Below are 17,803 nucleotides of genomic sequence, written 5' to 3' on the forward strand. Positions count from 1 at the left end.
GTTCCATTATTGACTCAACCAACCCCCCACACACCCCTTTGCTTAAATATACTTGTAAGTTAACTTATCCTTTAGAAGAAAAATGGTGACGTTTGGTTAGCGCTCTCGACTAGCAGCGCTGGGTCCCCGGTTCAAATCCCAGCCAGGCCAACATCTGCAAGGAGTTTGTTTGTTCTCCCCGTGTCTGTGAGGGTTTCCTAAGGGCGCTCCGGTTTCCTCCCACATCCCAAAAACATACAGATAAGTTAAAGGGGAACTTCAGCCTAAACAAACATACTGTCATCAAGTTACATTAGTTATGTTAATTAGAATAGATAGGTAATATAATCTCTTACCCACCCTGTTTTAAAAGAACAGGCAAATGTTTGTGATTCATGGGGGCTGCCATCTTTGTCATGGGGGCAGCCATCTTTTTGGTTGAAAGGAGGTGACAAGGAGCAGGAGACACAGTTCCAACTGTCCTGTGTCCTGATTACCCTTCCCAGCTGCACACGCTAGGCTTCAAATGTCAAATTACAAATGTAAAAAAAAAAAATTTGCACCAAAACAGCAGAACGAGAACAACATCAGAAATCCCATCATGCTTTGTACAGCATCAGGGGAAAAAAGCCCGGGCAGTTTTCATCTGTGCAGCTAAAAATGAGGCTTGTATGAAAGAAACAAAGTTCTGATGCTGTGAAACTGTTAAAGAAACACCAAGGCCTTTCAGTGCTGCTGAGTCGATTTTTATTCCGGAGGTTTACTTTAACTGACTCCCCCCCCCCCCCCAAATTGGCCCTAAACTACGATACATATGCTATACAATACATACATAGGCATATGACTATGACAGGGATGTGAGCCCCTCTGAGGGACAGTTAAGTGACAATATACTGTACTCTGTACAGTGCTGTAGAAGATGATAGCACTATATAAATACTAAATAATAATAAAAATACCGCCTATTCACAGGTCAGCACGTCTGTGCTAGTTTCGGGTGCTGCCCTGAATTGTGTTATTATACCGCACACACTGGGCAACCAATATTAGCATTTGCAGTGGCATGTGATGTAACACAGGCAAACAAGAAACAGACCAATGTGCACCACATGTCGACATGTGCAATTCTAGCAACGCCCTGCATGTTCTGGAATCGGCTGCATCACATTAAAACTGACAAGGTGTAAACTGAGCATAGACTTTGCATCACACCACAACACGGTGCATTAAACTGTGTCAGTTAAAACGTAACACAATTTGTTACTGTGAAAGTACTCTTGGGGCCCATTGACCCTGAAAATCACGCTCAGCATTGCAAACATGCTCAAGGTGTATAGTGGTCCTGGAGCCCATGCAGAGAATTCAGCAGCTGAGTGACTTACCTATCCCGGCAATCGTACTATTCTATCAGTCTGCATGCTCCCCATCTCATTCCCGCTGGCCACGTCTTTTCATTGATCCGGTGACATGGTACGTGAATTACATGCACAGGTCAATGAAAACAGGTGATGGCGGGAATGAAGACAGGAAGCATGCAGACTGATGGAGGAGCCAGGACAGGTGAGTTCCTCGCTTCCAAATTCTCTGAAGGGCCCCAGAGACCACTATCCACTGGCGGGAGACAGACCTGGGAGTTCTGCTAGCAGGCTCTGGGGTCCCAGAGGGTAGAAACAAAGATGCCTAATTTTATGCCACCTATGGGGGGTGGAGGGGTCCCATGCAATTGTTCAGGGCCCCAGAACATGTAGGAGCCCTCCCCCCAAAATTAACTGTGTTCTCTGGGGCCCCTGCAGAGTCTTTGGCAGCGTAGCATCTCACCCGGGTGCACACCTCTGTCAGTGTGGCTCTGTGCACTTCCATCTTCATTCACCACTGGCTACATCTTCTCTGTGACCTTCAGCATATTACGTAATAACATGCGGGGTCACGGAGAAGTCGTGCCTCTGTAAGGATGAAGTCTGGGAATACATGGTGTCATAGACTGACAGAGGCGCACACTCACCAGAACAGGTGAGACGCTTCGCTGCCGAAAACTCTGCAGGGGCCCTAGGAACACAATTCAGTTGGGTGGTTATCGGAGGCGGCAGGGGGGACAGCAGCCGACTCGGGCCGGGGGAGGGGGGAATTTGGCTGCAACAAAGGGCCCCTCATGCTGCTTTCTGGTTTGGAGGTGTTTGTCAGGGGGGCCCCAGCTTTATTTTGCCTGGGGGCCCCGTTGTTAATAAAAAACGGCCGTGCAATTGTTTCCCAGAGCCCCCTGAGCAAAGCACCTGCCCTGTTCCCTGCAGAACATGCCATACAGAACAGACAGACTCCCTCTAGGATCGCTTAGCCTTTATACTGTGCGCTGCTGGCAGCACTCCGAGCCTGTGTTTACTCAGACAGTACGGGGCATGAATTCCAATACCAGGAAAGGTAAAAGAGGACAAACCTCCAGCGCAAAGCACAATTTGTCTTAGATAAAAATAGCCAATACAAATATTGTGTGTTTAATTGACATTGTCCTAAAAGCAGCGATGTGGACAGCAGCACAGACTTAAAAATTCACACCAGCTTCTGCCTGTTGCACACAGCCTGTTATCTGACAGTTGCTTGTGTTTCTAAGCTAGCTGTGCACAGAACTGGTGGAAAAAAGGAGCAAATACCCAGATAAACGATTCTGATTGCCATGTGATTTTCCTGCGCTTCCATAGACAACAACCGAAACAAAATTGCAGGAAAACTGCAGCAAACAATGCAATTGTGTTTAGGAATAAATCACATCGTGCCCATTTGTCTAATAATTATGGTGCCACTGAAAATTCCAAAACATCAGAAAATCGAGTTTGATACAATTTTTGGATTGGAACGCAGTCTGTTGTATAGCACTCTAATCCCAATGCATCACTCCCTATACAGGGGATCCACTGGTTATAGTTTGTGTAGAGACTGCAACGCGTTGCCGAGTGGTAACGCTCAGCGCACGATTGAATGGCAGTCAATGGCACCTCAACAATCTTCATAGAATTTAACATGGGTTCCAATGGTGGCGCCCAATTTTATTCTTCGTTCTCAAGAACTGCCAGATATGTTTGGGGAGCAGTAGCTGCGCATCTTGGATCTGTGGTCTGCAATGTGATACTACTGAACCCGCAATGATTAAGGGCTATGGCCCATTAGTGCGCTTTTAGATGCACTTTGCTAATACAAGTCAATAGGGGCAAACCTACGGAAGCCATTGTGATTTGACACATCGCAATCGCAAGCTCTGCAGCTTTTCTGGAGTGACTGCGCTCTAATACACATGCTGCAAAATTGCTTTGCAATCGCTGTGCAAAAGCGATTTTCCTGTGATTTCACTACACAAACATTTTTTGCAAGACACAATTGCAATTGTCCTGCAAATGCAAGCACTTAAAAAATTACTTCTAAAAGTGCTGTACAAGATGCAAGAAAGATTCTGAGCAATTGCGATTTGTAAACGCAAGAGGGTGCTCAGCCTGAGATAAGGAAACAAATGGTGAGCCAGAAAATGGCCCCTTTTCCATGGAAGGCTGAAGGCCTTAAAGAGAGTCTGAAGCCAATTTTAAAATACAGATACTTACCTAAGGAAAGGGAAGGCTCTGGGTCCTATTGAGCCTTCCTGTTCTCCTCCCGGTGTCCTCATTACCCTGCAGGGTCCTCAGTTTGGATCTCCCACCCCGGGAGGCTTTGGCAATCTTCTGAAGCGTTCAGGCTTCCGAAGAGAGGGGCTGCTTCGTACTGTGCACAGTTGCGCCCTCTCTGGCGCATTCTCGCATGCGTAGTACAGAGCCGCCATTCTTAGGAAGCCTGCACGCTTCTGAAGACTGTGGAAGTCTCCCGGGGCGGAAGATCTAAATGGAGGACCATGTGGGGAAACGAGGACACCAGGAGGAGAACAGGAACGCTCATTAAAGAGGAGCTGTTAGGTATAAGGTCTCAGAGAAAATAAACACATATATCAGTAGCTAAAGATTGGCTGTACTTACATTACATATGCATTTCACTGTCCACGTTTGTACTTCACAGAATTTTTATATAGTATATGCAGAGATTGATGCTCCTGACAGCTCATGGCAGGTCGAACACGGTAAATCCAGCGCTGGAGACTTGGGCGCAGCAGCGCAGGAGACTTGGGTGCAGCCGGCGCCACCATAGGCCGTAATAGGAACTACGGCTATCGCAGGCACAGGGAGTAACTTCAGCGCCGTCAGAAGACGGACCTGAAGTTGCTTTTAAAACAATAATTCGGATTCCAGCGATAGCTGGAAGCCGAATTATTTCATTCCCCCACTATCCATGTCGGCCTGGAGGGGGAATAGTAATTAACACGGCCCGGACTTGTGCGGCAGCAGGATCAGCCATATACTGGCTGTGTCCTGCGCCCAAGTCTCCGGCGCCGTTCTCTCTCGTACGCTGGCAGGTTCCATGTTTTTCTGTCTTCTTGAAGCCAAATGTGTCGTCATGTCCTGCCTGCTTCCTGATCACAGAAAAGCTCGTACTGAGTAACACAGTGTGCAGTGAATATTAATTAGCCATGTGGCTAGGAACAATAGCTGACTCCTGCAGTGTACTCTGCCCGGAGATTTATCAGTGCTACGCGCTGGACTGATTACAAGCTGCTGTAACGTCTCATTAGCAGCCGAGGGGAGGGCCCCAGAATGCTTTGCAGTATAGTATGCGGCTTGCGTCCTGCTTGGGTCTAACAGCTTTGCTGATAAGCACACATCAAAGGTAAGAGAGATTTTTATCTTCAGTAATGCCTTCTTGGCTTCCTTCTAAACTGTTTAACACAGGAGAATAGAGGTTTAAATTAGCTTCTGCAGCCTGACAGTTACTCTTTAAGACCCAGAGCCTTCCCTCTCCTTAGGTAAGTATCTGTTTTTTATTTTAAAATCGGCTTCAGATTCACCTTAAGCCCTGCCCAGTGGCTGTTGTAAAAGTAGCCTTCATATGGAGTTATATCTGAGTGCAGTGATGCTCAGACACAACCACTCGTATTTTTTTGCCATCAAGTAACATCACTGCAGGTCAAGTGATGACACACGGGGTAATACCAAACGCTGCCTTTCGCCTGCAGCCTAAACTACCTGGCAAGCGTGCCGTTCAGCCGCCGGTGTGTAAAACTGGCCTAAAACAGATAGTAATGAGGTGAGAGTTGAAGTGTCCTTGTATAAACAAACGTGGACTGTGCTATGTAAAGGTGGCCATTAAAGGTACAGTCCGACTGTTTCCAATCGCTGCAGGAATTGATTGGAAATGATAGGTCATATCCATTAACGTCCAAATTCCTACTAACCAATGCAATAAAAAGAATTGAATTCTTCCATTTTTTGGATCAATCCCAGCTATTTGATCAGTTTGGTTAGAATTCAGTCGTTAAATGCATTACAGATTGTTCTTGATCACTGCTGTTCAACTGGAAACAATCGACTGGCAGTGGGATTGTATCGTTAATGGCCACCTTAAAATTCACCTGTATAAACATAGTTCACCATAATGATGAATCCACAATAACAGCTATTGTTTATGTAGTTGAAGAAAGAAATGTATTACATACAATTTAAAGAGAACCCGAGGTGGGTTTGAAGAATATTATCTGCATACAGAGACTGGATCTGCCTATACAGCCCTGCCTCTGTTGCTATCCCAAACCCCCCTAAGGTCCCCCTGCACTCTGCAATCCCTCATAAATCACAGCCAAGCTGCTGACAAACAGCTTGTCAGAGCTGGCTGTGTTTATCTGTATAGTGTCAGTCTGCTGCTCTCCCCGCCTCCTGCAGAACTCCAGTCCCCACCTGCATCCCTTCCCTCCCTGCTGATTGGAGGGAAGGGACGGGGGCAGGGACCGGAGCTATGCAGGAGGCGGGGGAGCAGCTGAGACTGACACTACAGATGTAAACACAGCCTCACAGCACAGCTGTGATTTATGAGGGATTGCAGAGTGCAGGGGGACCTTAGTGGGGCTTGGGATAGCAACAGAGGCTGGGCTGTATAGGCAGATCCAGCCTCTGTATGCAGATAACATTCTTTAAACACACCTCGGGTTCTCTTTAAAGGGTGCATAGAATTAAATCTTGCCAGATTAACTTGCCTGGTGCTTCTTCCAGCCTCCTTAAAGCGGAGCCAAACCAAACATTTTTTTAATTAAAAATATTTAGTTGCACCACTCTGACACATACAAAGATAAATAAACACTCCTTCAAACCTATGATCATTTCAGTGCATGCTTTTCACCCTTCTCTTTTCATAGCTAGGATTATACTGGGGGCAGCCATTAGCAATTCTTCCATTGCCAGACACCATCTACTCCACCAGTTTGCCGGAAAAATCCCGGCAATTTGAAAGGAAGGGAGGGGTTCCTCCAATAAATGTAAAATATTTTATATTTGTCATCATGCAGCTGAAAAAGGCTGCTATTTATTATTATAATTTAGAAATCTATATATATATAATAGAGTGCCTCAACCTTCAAACAAGAAGAAGAAGTACTTTGCATGAGAAAATGTATGCGTGCTCAAGCACCAAGTTTAAGGCCTCTTTTCCACGGACTGTTGAGCTGTGTGCTCAGCAAGCAGTTACCAGGCAGCAGTGAGCAGATACCAGGCAGCAACAAGCAGTTATCAGTCAGCAGTGAGCAGATACCAGGCAGCAGCAAGCAGTTACCAGGCAGCAGCAAGCAGTTACCAGGCAGCAGTGAGCAGATACCAGGCAGCAACAAGCAGTTACCAGGCAGCAGCAAGCAGTTACCAGGCAGCAGTGAGCAGATACCAGGCAGCAACAAGCAGATACCAGGCAGCAACAAGCAGTTACCAGGCAGCAACAAGCAGTTACCAGGCAGCAACAAGCAGTTACCAGGCAGCAACAAGCAGTTACCAGGCAGCAACAAGCAGTTACCAGGCAGCAACAAGCAGTTACCAGGCAGCAACAAGCAGTTACCAGGCAGCAGCGAGCAGTTACCAGGCAGCAGCAAGCAGTTACCAGGCAGCAGCAAGCAGTTACCAGGCAGCAGCAAGCAGTTACCAGGCAGCAGCAAGCAGTTACCAGGCAGCAGCAAGCAGTTACCAGGCAGCAGCGAGCAGTTACCAGGCAGCAGCGAGCAGTTACCAGGCAGCAGCGAGCAGTTACCAGGCAGCAGTGAGCAGTTGTGAGAGTTTGAGAGCCATGTCACTGCCTATTCACAGTCCATGGAAAAGAGGCCTTACCCTAGCAAGTCTGACATTGCAAATCTGACCTAATTGGCTATTCATGAGGCAATGCTCATGCAAATGCATGCACAAACCAATACCACAAAGCAGTCACCCTGCTACATTAGCACTATCCGGCTTAGTGCACACCAGAGCGGTTCGGCAGCGTTTTGCGATCCACTTGCGGCTGCGGATACGCTTGGGTAATGTATTTCAATGGGCTGGTGCACACCAGAGCGAGAGGCGTTTTGCTGAAACGCATACTCCCGAGGTGAGGCATTTTTTGGATTGCGGAGGCGTTTTTGCCTCCAATGTAAAGTATAGGAAAAACGCAAAGCGCTCTGAAAAACGGCAGTTCAGAGCGATTTTGCAGGCGTTTTTGTTACAGAAGCTATTCAGTAACAGCTTTACTGTAACAATATATGAAATCTACTACACCAAAAACGCTTTACAAAACCGCAAAATGCTAGGTGAAATGCTACAGAAAAATAAGAAAAAGCGTTTCAAAATCTGCTAGCATTTTGCGGATCTGCTAGCAGTTTTTGGTGTGCTCCAGGCCTCCAGGAGCGCCACGGGGTGGATTCTCAATGCCCTCTTTTTATACAACTGGGGGGACCGCAGGGTCCCAGGCTCTCTCACTGCCTGGAAACCACAGCGGCACCCCGGAGGGGGAGGCTGGGTGGCGTGGACGACCCCCCCCCCCCCCCTCCAAGTGTGGCCAGCGCCGGGGAGAGCCGTCTGCACCCACCTCCCAATATTAAAAACAGGCACTTACCTTAACGTCCATTGCGTTCTGCTACATGCGCATTAATTTGGGGGCACCACATGAGAAAGGAGAGAAGCATGGGTCACCCCGAGCTTTAGAGCTCAGGGCTGGCTCACATACAGCACTCCAGAGGGGGGGGGGGGGGGGAGGACAGGCGCACTCACTCCAGGGTTCACACCACCGGAGCAAGCCATCCACCACCTGCCTCCAAAGGATACAAACTGCACAAAATGCTTTCCATGAGAAAATTAATGCGCATGTAGCAGAACCCAATGGACGTTAAGGTAAGTGGCTGTTGTGGTTCCCAGGCAGCGAGAGAGCACTTTGCAGTATTGGTTTTTTGACCCTGCATAGTTTGGCATGCGAAAGCAAATGCATAGCCAATTAGGCCGGATTTGCAAAGCCAGACTTGCTAGGGTTAAACTTGGTGTTTGAGCACGCATACATTTTCTCATGGAAAGCCTACTTCTTCTTGCTTCAAGGTTGAGGCACGTACTCTATTACCTAGGTTCTCAACGTGCGGTACGCGTACCCCAGAGGGTACTTCTGATGGTTCCAGGGGGTACTCAGACTTGCTATACTTAACGAAGAATAACAAATTTAGAGTTTTGGAAAATGATAAATCCCATTTAAACAACACCAAATTAATATTTTAGCTAAATAAAAGCAATAGTAAATGCTTGGAATTTGTTTAGAACCAATTATCATGTAATATGATACATACATACATTTGTCTAGGGGTACTTGCGATAATTTTTACTATGCTAGGGGGTACTTGGCGAGTACAGGGTTTTAAAAGGGGTACATACTAATAAAATGTTGAGAAACACTGCTCTATTAGATAGATAGATGCGGCGTATGCTACGACGCGGGTTGGCTAGTAGATTTTATTTCTGAAATCTTGTATTTTTAATTTGGGTCCACTTTAAGTCTTCCTGGTTTCTCGCCATCATTTTGCACTGCTCCATTCAGTTGCTGTCCCCCTTCGGAATATGGATGACGCAGCCAATGCGCATGTGCAGCCCTGCGGCTCCTCAATCACGCTACAGTAGCCAGGACTGCACACCTCCCAACTTTTTGAGATAAGAAAGAGGGGCACTTAAGCCATGCCCCTGTCACACCCATGACCACGCCCCTGTCACACCCCTAGTCACGCATACCATAAAGATTTTATTAAAAAATGTTGTTTTATAATTCAAACAACACTGGTCCTTTCTATCCTGGCTCATTTTCCTTCATATTAACATTTTAAAATGAGAAATATATCAATTTCAAGGCTGGGAATAAAGTTTAGAGTCAATCAAACACATTTTTAAATAGAGAAATACATATATTTACATAGAAAGTGGGACAAAGTCCTGAAAGAGGGACAAATGAAGAGGAAAGCCCGATGGAGGGACAGGGCTCCCAAAGAGGGACAGTTGAGGGCTATTGGACTGTCCTGCACAATTCCCCAGTACCAAATTTCCCTTATTGTGCAAGCCCAGAAAGCTCCTGGCCAGAAGAACGCGATGGAGGAGGCACATGGCAGGGCATACAGTATTCAGAGGGGGACAGCAGATGATTGGAGCAGCATAGAATGACAGCAAGGGACAGGGGGCTGGAAGAGGTCCCAGGTAAGTTAAACTGGCAATATTTAATACACTTTAGGTTCCCTTCAAGCTGCTACAGACTGACAATACATGCCATAAGATATTATATATGTTATCTATTAATATAAGATTGGGTTCTTTTCCGTTAGCCGGGCGCATAGGTGGCGCTAAAACTCCGTTAGCCGGTGCTCCAACACTTTATCCTACACGTCGAACTAACCTACATCCCATAGACTTTTACTATCCCTTCCCCTCCCCCAACCCTAATCCTCCTGGTATACGTTTGACAGTGGATGTAGGCAAATTCGACGAGTAGGTTATCACGTCGGAACACCGGGCACAACTGAGCTAAGTGATGTCGAATGTAACCTCCCTCGCCAGCGATCACTGGCAGCAGAGTTACATCTTTTCCTACTATCCATGGAGGGGGAATAGTAATTAACGCCGCTGGGATGTTGCAGGCCGAGGGGGGATTACATTCTACGTTACTTAGCGCCACCTAGTGGATGGGCCCGGCTAACGGAATAGTACCTAAGATTGTTATACATCTTTTTCTCAGTATAAATATATGATATAATATATATGTGTTATCTATTAAAATAAGATTAAATTATTTTTTCTTATACAGTAAAAATATATAAAATGATATAAAGTACTTTGGCTAGTACGTCTTAAGCCCCGCCCATCTGAACCATGACGTCACAGTAGAGTTGCTGAGGTATCTCCTGGTAACACAACCTCCGCGGTCAGACCACCGGCGGAGGGCAGAAGAGGCGGACGTGTCTCTGGCATGTCTCACTCTACACAGGTAGGTGACATTCTGGGTACGCAACAGGGTCCAGGCTCCGCCTATACACTAGGGGCGTGTCACAGAGCAAGCAGGAATCAGCCGAGGATTGCCAGCCGAGGATAGTTATGTCTGGACTGGAGCTCCACCTTGTGGCCGGCAGAGATATTGCCGATCCGCGGGATACACCAAAGTAAACAAAAACTACGATATATGCAATAAGGGTGGAATTATGTTGCCAAATGATACATATAGACTTCACTATGACGAGGGTGGAGCGTACAAAAACTGCGCGTGCTAATCTTAAGCCCCGCCCACCGAAAAGGTGACGTCACAGCAGCGTTGCTCAGGTATCACCTGGTAACACAACCTTCGCGGGAGATCATCGGTGGAGGGCGGACGTGTTTCTGGTGTGTCGCACTTTACACAGGAATGGCAACATTCTGGCCGCACAGATATAGGTTCGAGGCTCCGCCTACATACTGGGGGGGGGGGGGGGGGGTGTCACGGATAAACCAGCCGAGGAGGCGGCATCGTTATGTCGGGAGCTCCCCCGTGTGGCCGCCAGTGATACTGCAGACGCGCAGAGTTGCCAATGACAAGTCTAGTCTACCAAATTACCTAGGTAAACTATATTATATGCAATACGCGTGGGATCACGTTGCCAAATGATAAATACCAGCCTAATATAAGGTACTTTGGCCAGCAGTGAGGGTACATCGACTGCACGTGCGCGCCTTAAGCCCCGCCCACCGGCTAGGTGACGTCACAGCAGCGCTACTCAGGTATCACGTGGTAACACAACCTCCGCGGACAGATCGGCGGGCGGAGGAGGCGGACGTGTCGTACTGTACACAGGAATGGCGACATGCTCGGCTCGTAGATACACTAGGGGCGCGTCATGGATCAACCAGCAATCCATCATTTCGTATGGCAGCCGAGGCGACGGCATCGTTATGTCGGGAGCTCCCCCTTGTGGCCGCGGGTGATACTGCAGACGCACAGGGCTGTCTACACTCCAGCAAGGTAAATACAAACTATCATATGTACAATAATGAGACGCCTACAATAAACGGCCCTGGATGTGGGCCTACATGCAAATAGGGCGTCTGGAAATCTGGGTGCCCGAATTATCTGCTAGCAGAATATCAGCACATTTACATATATTCTTCTATTTAGAAGAAGTGCAAATTATGATAGTAAAATATTGGAAATGATACCGATACTTCACTAACCGCCACAAACCTGCCATAAAAAGCTAAATATCGTTTTTGTTATAACTTATATTTAGCTTTTTGCCATAAACTCTAAAATGATAAATAGCAGGCACCTACATTTCCTGCTATAGAAGACATTTGTATGCAGGCGGCGGCGCCCAAACTTCTGTTTCTTTCCGGCACCCAAATTTTCTTCTTCCCTCTAGGCATGCCTAACTGTTAACCATCTCCTGGTGGTGCCTAACCCTTAAAGGAGAACTGTAGTGAGAGGTATATGGAGGCTGCCATATTCATTTCCTTTTAAGCAATACCAGTTGCCTGGCTATTCAGCTAATCCTCTGCCTCTAATACTTTCAGCCATAGGCCCTGAACAAGCATGCAGCAGATCAGGTGTTTCTGACAAATTTAGACAGATATGACAAGATTAGCTGCATGCTGGTTCCTGGTGTGATTCAGACACTTCTTTAGGCAAATAGACCATCAGGGCTGCCAGGCAACTGGTATTGCTTAAAAGGAAATAAATATGGCAGCCTCCATATCCCTCTCACTACAGTTCTCCTTTAAAGTGGACCTGAACTCTTGCATAGGACAGAAGGAAACAGAAATGCGCCCTGTATGTATTTAGAGAATTCACCCTCATTTGTGTCTAATCACAAGTTATCACTAATTTGATCTCTCCCCTGTGTCACCTGACTGCCATGGCAGATAAGCTAATTTTAAAGCACAGGATAGTAACAATATGTCTGCTTCCATGAAAACAGGAAGTAGAAACAGTGCAGATTTATTACAGGATTTGTAACAAAGAAATTTATTTCTTTAAAGGTTATTATGCTGTTGGGTATCTTTTAGAGCAGAAAGGAAGTTCTGACTTCAGTTCTGCTTTTCCCTCCGTGCACGAGCAGCTCCGTGTTACTGCGCAGGTGGGGGCATCCTTTCGCCTGGGCTACACGGCCATGCTCATACACAGACTGCAGCATGGCTGTGAAGAAGTAAAGGGTCTGGGGTGCCGCAATAACTGGTTAATATCTGGTACCACCAGAGTCCACCTGAAAACTTTTGGTCACAGAGCCATCTGTCATGCCGCTTCTACATGTTGGAACTCCTTACCTCAGCTGATCACGACAGTTCCATCACTGGATTTGTTTAAAGGACATCCGAGACTAAGTAAAAAATCTATTTTTTACTCACCTGGGGCTTCTTCCAGCCCCGGACAATAGTCTCAGTCCCTCGCAGCAGCTCCGGTGGTCTACGGTGTCCTCACTTGCCATCCACATGGCGACCCGCCAATGGGTCGACCAGCAGGGACACCAAGGACCACCAGGGCTGCGGCGAGGGACTAGGATGGCTGCGAGTGGCTGAAAGAAGCCCCAGGTGAACAAAAAAATATTTATTACTTCGTCTCAGAAGTCTTTTAAAACCAGACAAAAACCCAATCCCTAATCATAGAAATAGTTGTAAAGTGTGGCGCCTAAGAAATCCCTAATCATGTTTTGAGTACGTGCTCTGCCTAATCATGTTTTGAGTACGTGCTGCCTAATCATGTTTTGAGTACGTGCCGCCTAATCATATTTTGAGTACGTGCCGCCTAATCATGTTTTGAGTACGTGCCGCCTAATCATGTTTTGAGTACGTGCCGCCTAATCATGTTTTGAGTACGTGCCGCCTAATCATGTTTTGAGTACGTGCCGCCTAATCATGTTTTGAGTACGTGCCGCCGAATCATGTTTTGAGTACGTGCCGCCTAATCATGTTTTGGGTACGTGCCGCCCAATCATGTTTCGAGTACGTGGCGCTTAATCATGATTCGAGTATTTGCTGCCTAATCATGTTTTGAGTATGTGCCGCCTAATCATGTTTTGAGTACGTGCCGCCTAATCATGTTTCGGGTACGTGCCGCCTAATCATGTTTCGAAGTACGTGCCGCCTAATCATGTTTTGAGTACGTTCCGCCTAATCATGTTTTGAGTACATGCCGCCTAATCATGTTTCGAAGTACGTGCCGCCTAATCATGTTTCAAGTATTTGCTGCCTAATCATGTTTCGAGTATTTGCTGCCTAATCATGTTTTGAGTACGTGCCGCCTAATCATGTTTTGGGTACGTGCTGCCTAATCATGTTTTGAGTATGTGCCGCCTAATCATGTTCCAAGTACACGCTGCCTAATCATGTTTTGAATATTTCCCACCTAATCATGTTTTGAGTACGTGCCGCCTAATCATGTTTTGAGTACGTGCCGCCTAATTAGGGCTGCACGATTTTAGGGGAAAATCGAAATTGCGATTTTTCTCTCAGAAATCGCAATTTCGATTTTCCCCCGATTTTTTTTTTTTTTTTTTCAAATCCTGCTTTTTGCACTTTGGGGCAGGGGGGGGGGGGGGGAGGGGGGGGGGGGGGGTTGTGTTTGTTCATGGTCCGGAATGCCCGTCCGCACTGCCCGGTCCGCTGTCTGTAACTTGCTTCTGGCCCCGCTGTGCGCGGATTGGCCAGAAGCAGTGAATATGTATAAGTGTTAATGAGCGGGGGGCGGATCCACTCGAGCGAGCGGCGAGCACATACAGCATTACTAATCACTGGCTAGCGATGGAATCACGGCAGCGGTAAGCAGAGCTGTATGCTCTGTACAGCTCCGCCTACCGCTGCCATCATTCCATCATTAACACTTATACATATTCACTGCTTCTGGCCAATCCGCGCACAGCGGGGCCAGAAGCAGTGATCCTCAACACTGGCAGCTTAACTAACAACATTAAGCTCGACTGAGATTTTCAGCTTGTGCTGCAAGGAGGGCACGTCTGAGTCAAGCGCAGATAGTACCAGTCTGAGTCAAGCGCAGATAGTACCAGTCTGGTACTATCTGCGCTTGACTCAGACGTGCCCTCCTTGCAGCATAAGCTGAAAATCTCAGTCGAGCTTAATGTTAGTTAAGCTGCTAGTGTTGAGGATCACTGCTTCTGGCCCCCGCTGTGCGCAGATTGGCCAGAAGCAGTGAATATGTATAAGTGTTAATGAGCGGGGGGGGGCGGATCCACTCGAGAGAGCGGCCGGGCACATACAGCATTACTAATCACTGGCTAGCGATGGAATGATGGCAGTGGTAGGCGGAGCTGTACAGAGCATACAGCTCCGCCTACCGCTGCCGTGATTCCATCGCTAGCCAGTGATTAGTAATGCTGTATGTGCCCGCCGCTCGCTCGAGCTTCTGGCCAATCCGCGCACAGCGGGGCCAGAAGCAAGTTACAAACAGCGGACCGAAAAACCGAAGGTACTGACGATCAGCAGATCGTCTTGCCACGAACCGCGGTTTCGGTTTTGAACCGAAAAACCGTGCAGCCCTACGCCTCATCATGTTTTCAGTACGTGCCGCCTAATCATGTTCACAGTACATGCCGCCTAATCATGTTTAAACGTGCCGCTTAATCATGTTTCGAGTACGTGCCGCCTAATCATGTTTCGAGTACGTGCCGCCTAATCATGTTTCGAGTATGTTGCGCCTAATCATGTTTCGAGTATGTGCCGCCTAATCATGTTTTGAGTACGTGCCGCCTAATCATATTTTGAGTACGTGCCGCCTAATCATATTTTGAGTATGTGCCGCCTAATCATGTTTGGGGTACGTGCTGCCTAATCATGTTTGGGGTACGTGCCGCCTAATCATGTTTTGAGTATGTGCCGCCTAATCCTGTTTTGGGTACGTACCGCCTAATCATGTTTGGGGTACGTGCCGCCTAATCATGTTTGGGGTACGTGCCGCCTAATCATGTTTGGGGTACGTGCCGCCTAATCATGTTTGGGGTACGTGCCGCCTAATCATGTTTGGGGTACGTGCCGCCTAATCATGTTTGGGGTACGTGCCGCCTAATCATGTTTGGCGTACGTGCCGCCTAATCATGTTTGGGGTACGCACCGCCTAATCATCTTTCGAGTAAGCGCCGCCTAATCATGTTCTGAGTATTGGCCGCCAATCATCTTTTGAGTATGTGCCGCCTAACCATGTTTCGGGTACGTGCCGCCTAATCATGTTTCGAAGTACGTGCCGCCTAATCATATTTTGAGTACGTGCCGCCTTATCATGTTTGGGGTACGTGCTGCCTAATCATGTTTGGGGTGCGTGCCGCCTAATCATGTTTGGGGTACGTGCCGCCTAATCATGTTTGGGGTACGTGCCGCCTAATCATGTTTCGAAGTACGTGCCGCCTAACTATGTTTTGAATACATGCCGCCTAACCATGTTTTGAGTACGTGCTGCCTAATCATGTTTTGAGTACGTGCCGCCTAATCATGTTTTGGGTACGTGCCGCCTAATCATGTTTTGGGTGCGTGCCGCCTAATCATGTTTGGGGTACGTGCCGCCTAATCATGTTTGGGGTACGTGCCGCCTAATCATGTTTGGGGTACGTGCCGCCTAATCATGTTTCGAGTACGTGCCGCCTTATCATGTTTCGGGTACGTGCCGCCTAATCATGTTTCGAAGTACGTGCCGCCTAATCATGTTTTGAGTATTTGCTGCCTAATCATGTTTTGAGTACGTGCCGCCTAATCATGTTTCGAAGTACGTGCCGCCTAATCATGTTTCGAGTATTTGCTGCCTAATCATGTTTTGAGTACGTGCCGCCTAATCATGTTTTGAGTACGCGCCGTCTTATCATGTTTTGAGTACGTGCTGCCTAATCATGTTTTGGTAAAATTTCACCTGAATATGTTTGGGGAACTTGCTGCCTGATCGTGTTTATGGATAAATACCGCCTAATCATGTTTGGGGTACGTGCCTCCCAATTATGTTTTGTTAATATTTCGCCTATTTATATTTGGGGAACCTGCCCCCTAATCATGTTTGCGTTACATGCCATATAATCATGTTTGCGGTACGTGCCGTAATCATGTTTGCGGTACGTGCCGTAATCATGTTTGGGGTACCTACTGCCTTAATATGTTTATGATAGGTGCAGTCTAATCATGCTTTGAGTACGTGCCGCCTTATCATGTTTTGAGTATGTACCGCCTAATCATGTTTCGGGTACGTGCCGCCTAATCATGTTTCGAAGTACGTGCCGCCTAATCATGTTTTGAGTATTTGCTGCCTAATCATGTTTCGAGTACGTTCCGCCTAATCATGTTTTGGGTACGTGCCGCCTAATCATGTTTCGAGTACGTGCCAACTAATCATGTTTCGAGTACGTGTCGCCTAATCATGTTTGGAGTACGCGCCGCCTAATCATGTTTCGAGTATTTGCTGCCTAATAATGTTTTGAGTACGTGCCTCCTAATCATGTTTCTAGTACGTGCCGCCTAATCATGTTTGAGGTACGTGACGCCTAATCATGTTTGGGGTACGTGCCGCCTAATCATGTTTCGAGTATTTGCTGCCTAATAATGTTTTGAGTACGTGCCTCCTAATCATGTTTCTAGTACGTGCCGCCTAATCATGTTTTGAGTACGCGCCGTCTTATCATGTTTTGAGTACGTGCCGCCTAATCATGTTTAGGTACGTGCCGCCTAATCATGTTTGGGGTACGTGCCGCCTAATCATGTTTGGGGTACGTGCCGCCTAATCATGTTTGGGGGTACGTGCCGCCTAATCATGTTTTGAAAAAAATACATATATCCAGGCACATCGCATCTAGTTAGGACATTAAATAAGTTATTAAGGAAAGGGAGGTGCTGAAGGGGGTGTGGCTAGAAAACAGCAAAAATCTATTACCCTTCGCACTCTCGCATGCAAATGTTCAAACAAATGCATCCACAGATTCACTCATCCATTGATAGGTTTGATGCAATGAATGTTTTCATGTCTGCACTATGCATGTTACAGGGCCAGAGTTAGGACACCTATGTTTACCTGGGTACTTCTGCGCAGTATAGGTGACTAAGCATAAGAATGCATTCTTCTGTGAACTAAAACCCCGGCTTTTAACTTAGCTGTAGGGATAACAGTTGTGCCTGGATGAGTGAATCTGTGAATGCATTTGTTTGAACATTTGCATGCGAGAGTGCGAAGGGTAATAGATTTTTGCTAATCATGTTTTGAGATACGTGCCGCTTAATCATGTTTTGAGTATTTGCCGCCTAATCATGTTCACAGTACGTTCCACCTAATCATGTTTTGAGTATGTGCCGCCTAATCATGTTTTGAGTACGTGCCGCCTAATCATGTTTTGAGTACGTGCCGCCTAATCATGTTTTGAGTACGTGCTGCCCAATCATGTTCACAGTACGTGCCACCTAATCATGTTTTGAGTATTTGCCGCCTAATCATGTTTTGAGTGCGTGCTGCCTAA

At 47.0% G+C, this 17,803-nt stretch overlaps 1 protein-coding gene and 1 long non-coding RNA gene across 3 annotated transcripts in view; one reads left to right on the forward strand and one right to left on the reverse strand.

Annotated features, from left to right (window-relative positions):
• Nucleotides 1-10,569, reverse strand: part of LOC137521722 (uncharacterized) — a 152,162-nt gene extending 141,593 nt beyond the window's left edge. Inside the window, exon 1 of the long non-coding RNA XR_011022187.1 lies at nt 10,181-10,569. This is a non-coding gene — a long non-coding RNA (uncharacterized lncRNA). The remainder of the gene's footprint in view (nt 1-10,180) is intronic.
• The window catches only part of LOC137521720 (achaete-scute homolog 2-like), a 116,177-nt gene continuing 108,660 nt past the window's right edge, over nt 10,287-17,803 (forward strand). Inside the window, exon 1 of one of the 2 annotated variants that reach the window (XR_011022186.1) lies at nt 10,287-10,332. The gene's annotated coding sequence lies outside the window, so the exon portion shown is untranslated. Of the gene's footprint in view, nt 10,333-10,820; nt 11,338-17,803 lie in introns of those variants that run through there. The other variant, XR_011022185.1, reaches the window with a different exon arrangement.

Source organism: Hyperolius riggenbachi, chromosome 6, assembly GCF_040937935.1.
Source record: "Hyperolius riggenbachi isolate aHypRig1 chromosome 6, aHypRig1.pri, whole genome shotgun sequence".
NCBI lineage: Eukaryota > Metazoa > Chordata > Amphibia > Anura > Hyperoliidae > Hyperolius > Hyperolius riggenbachi.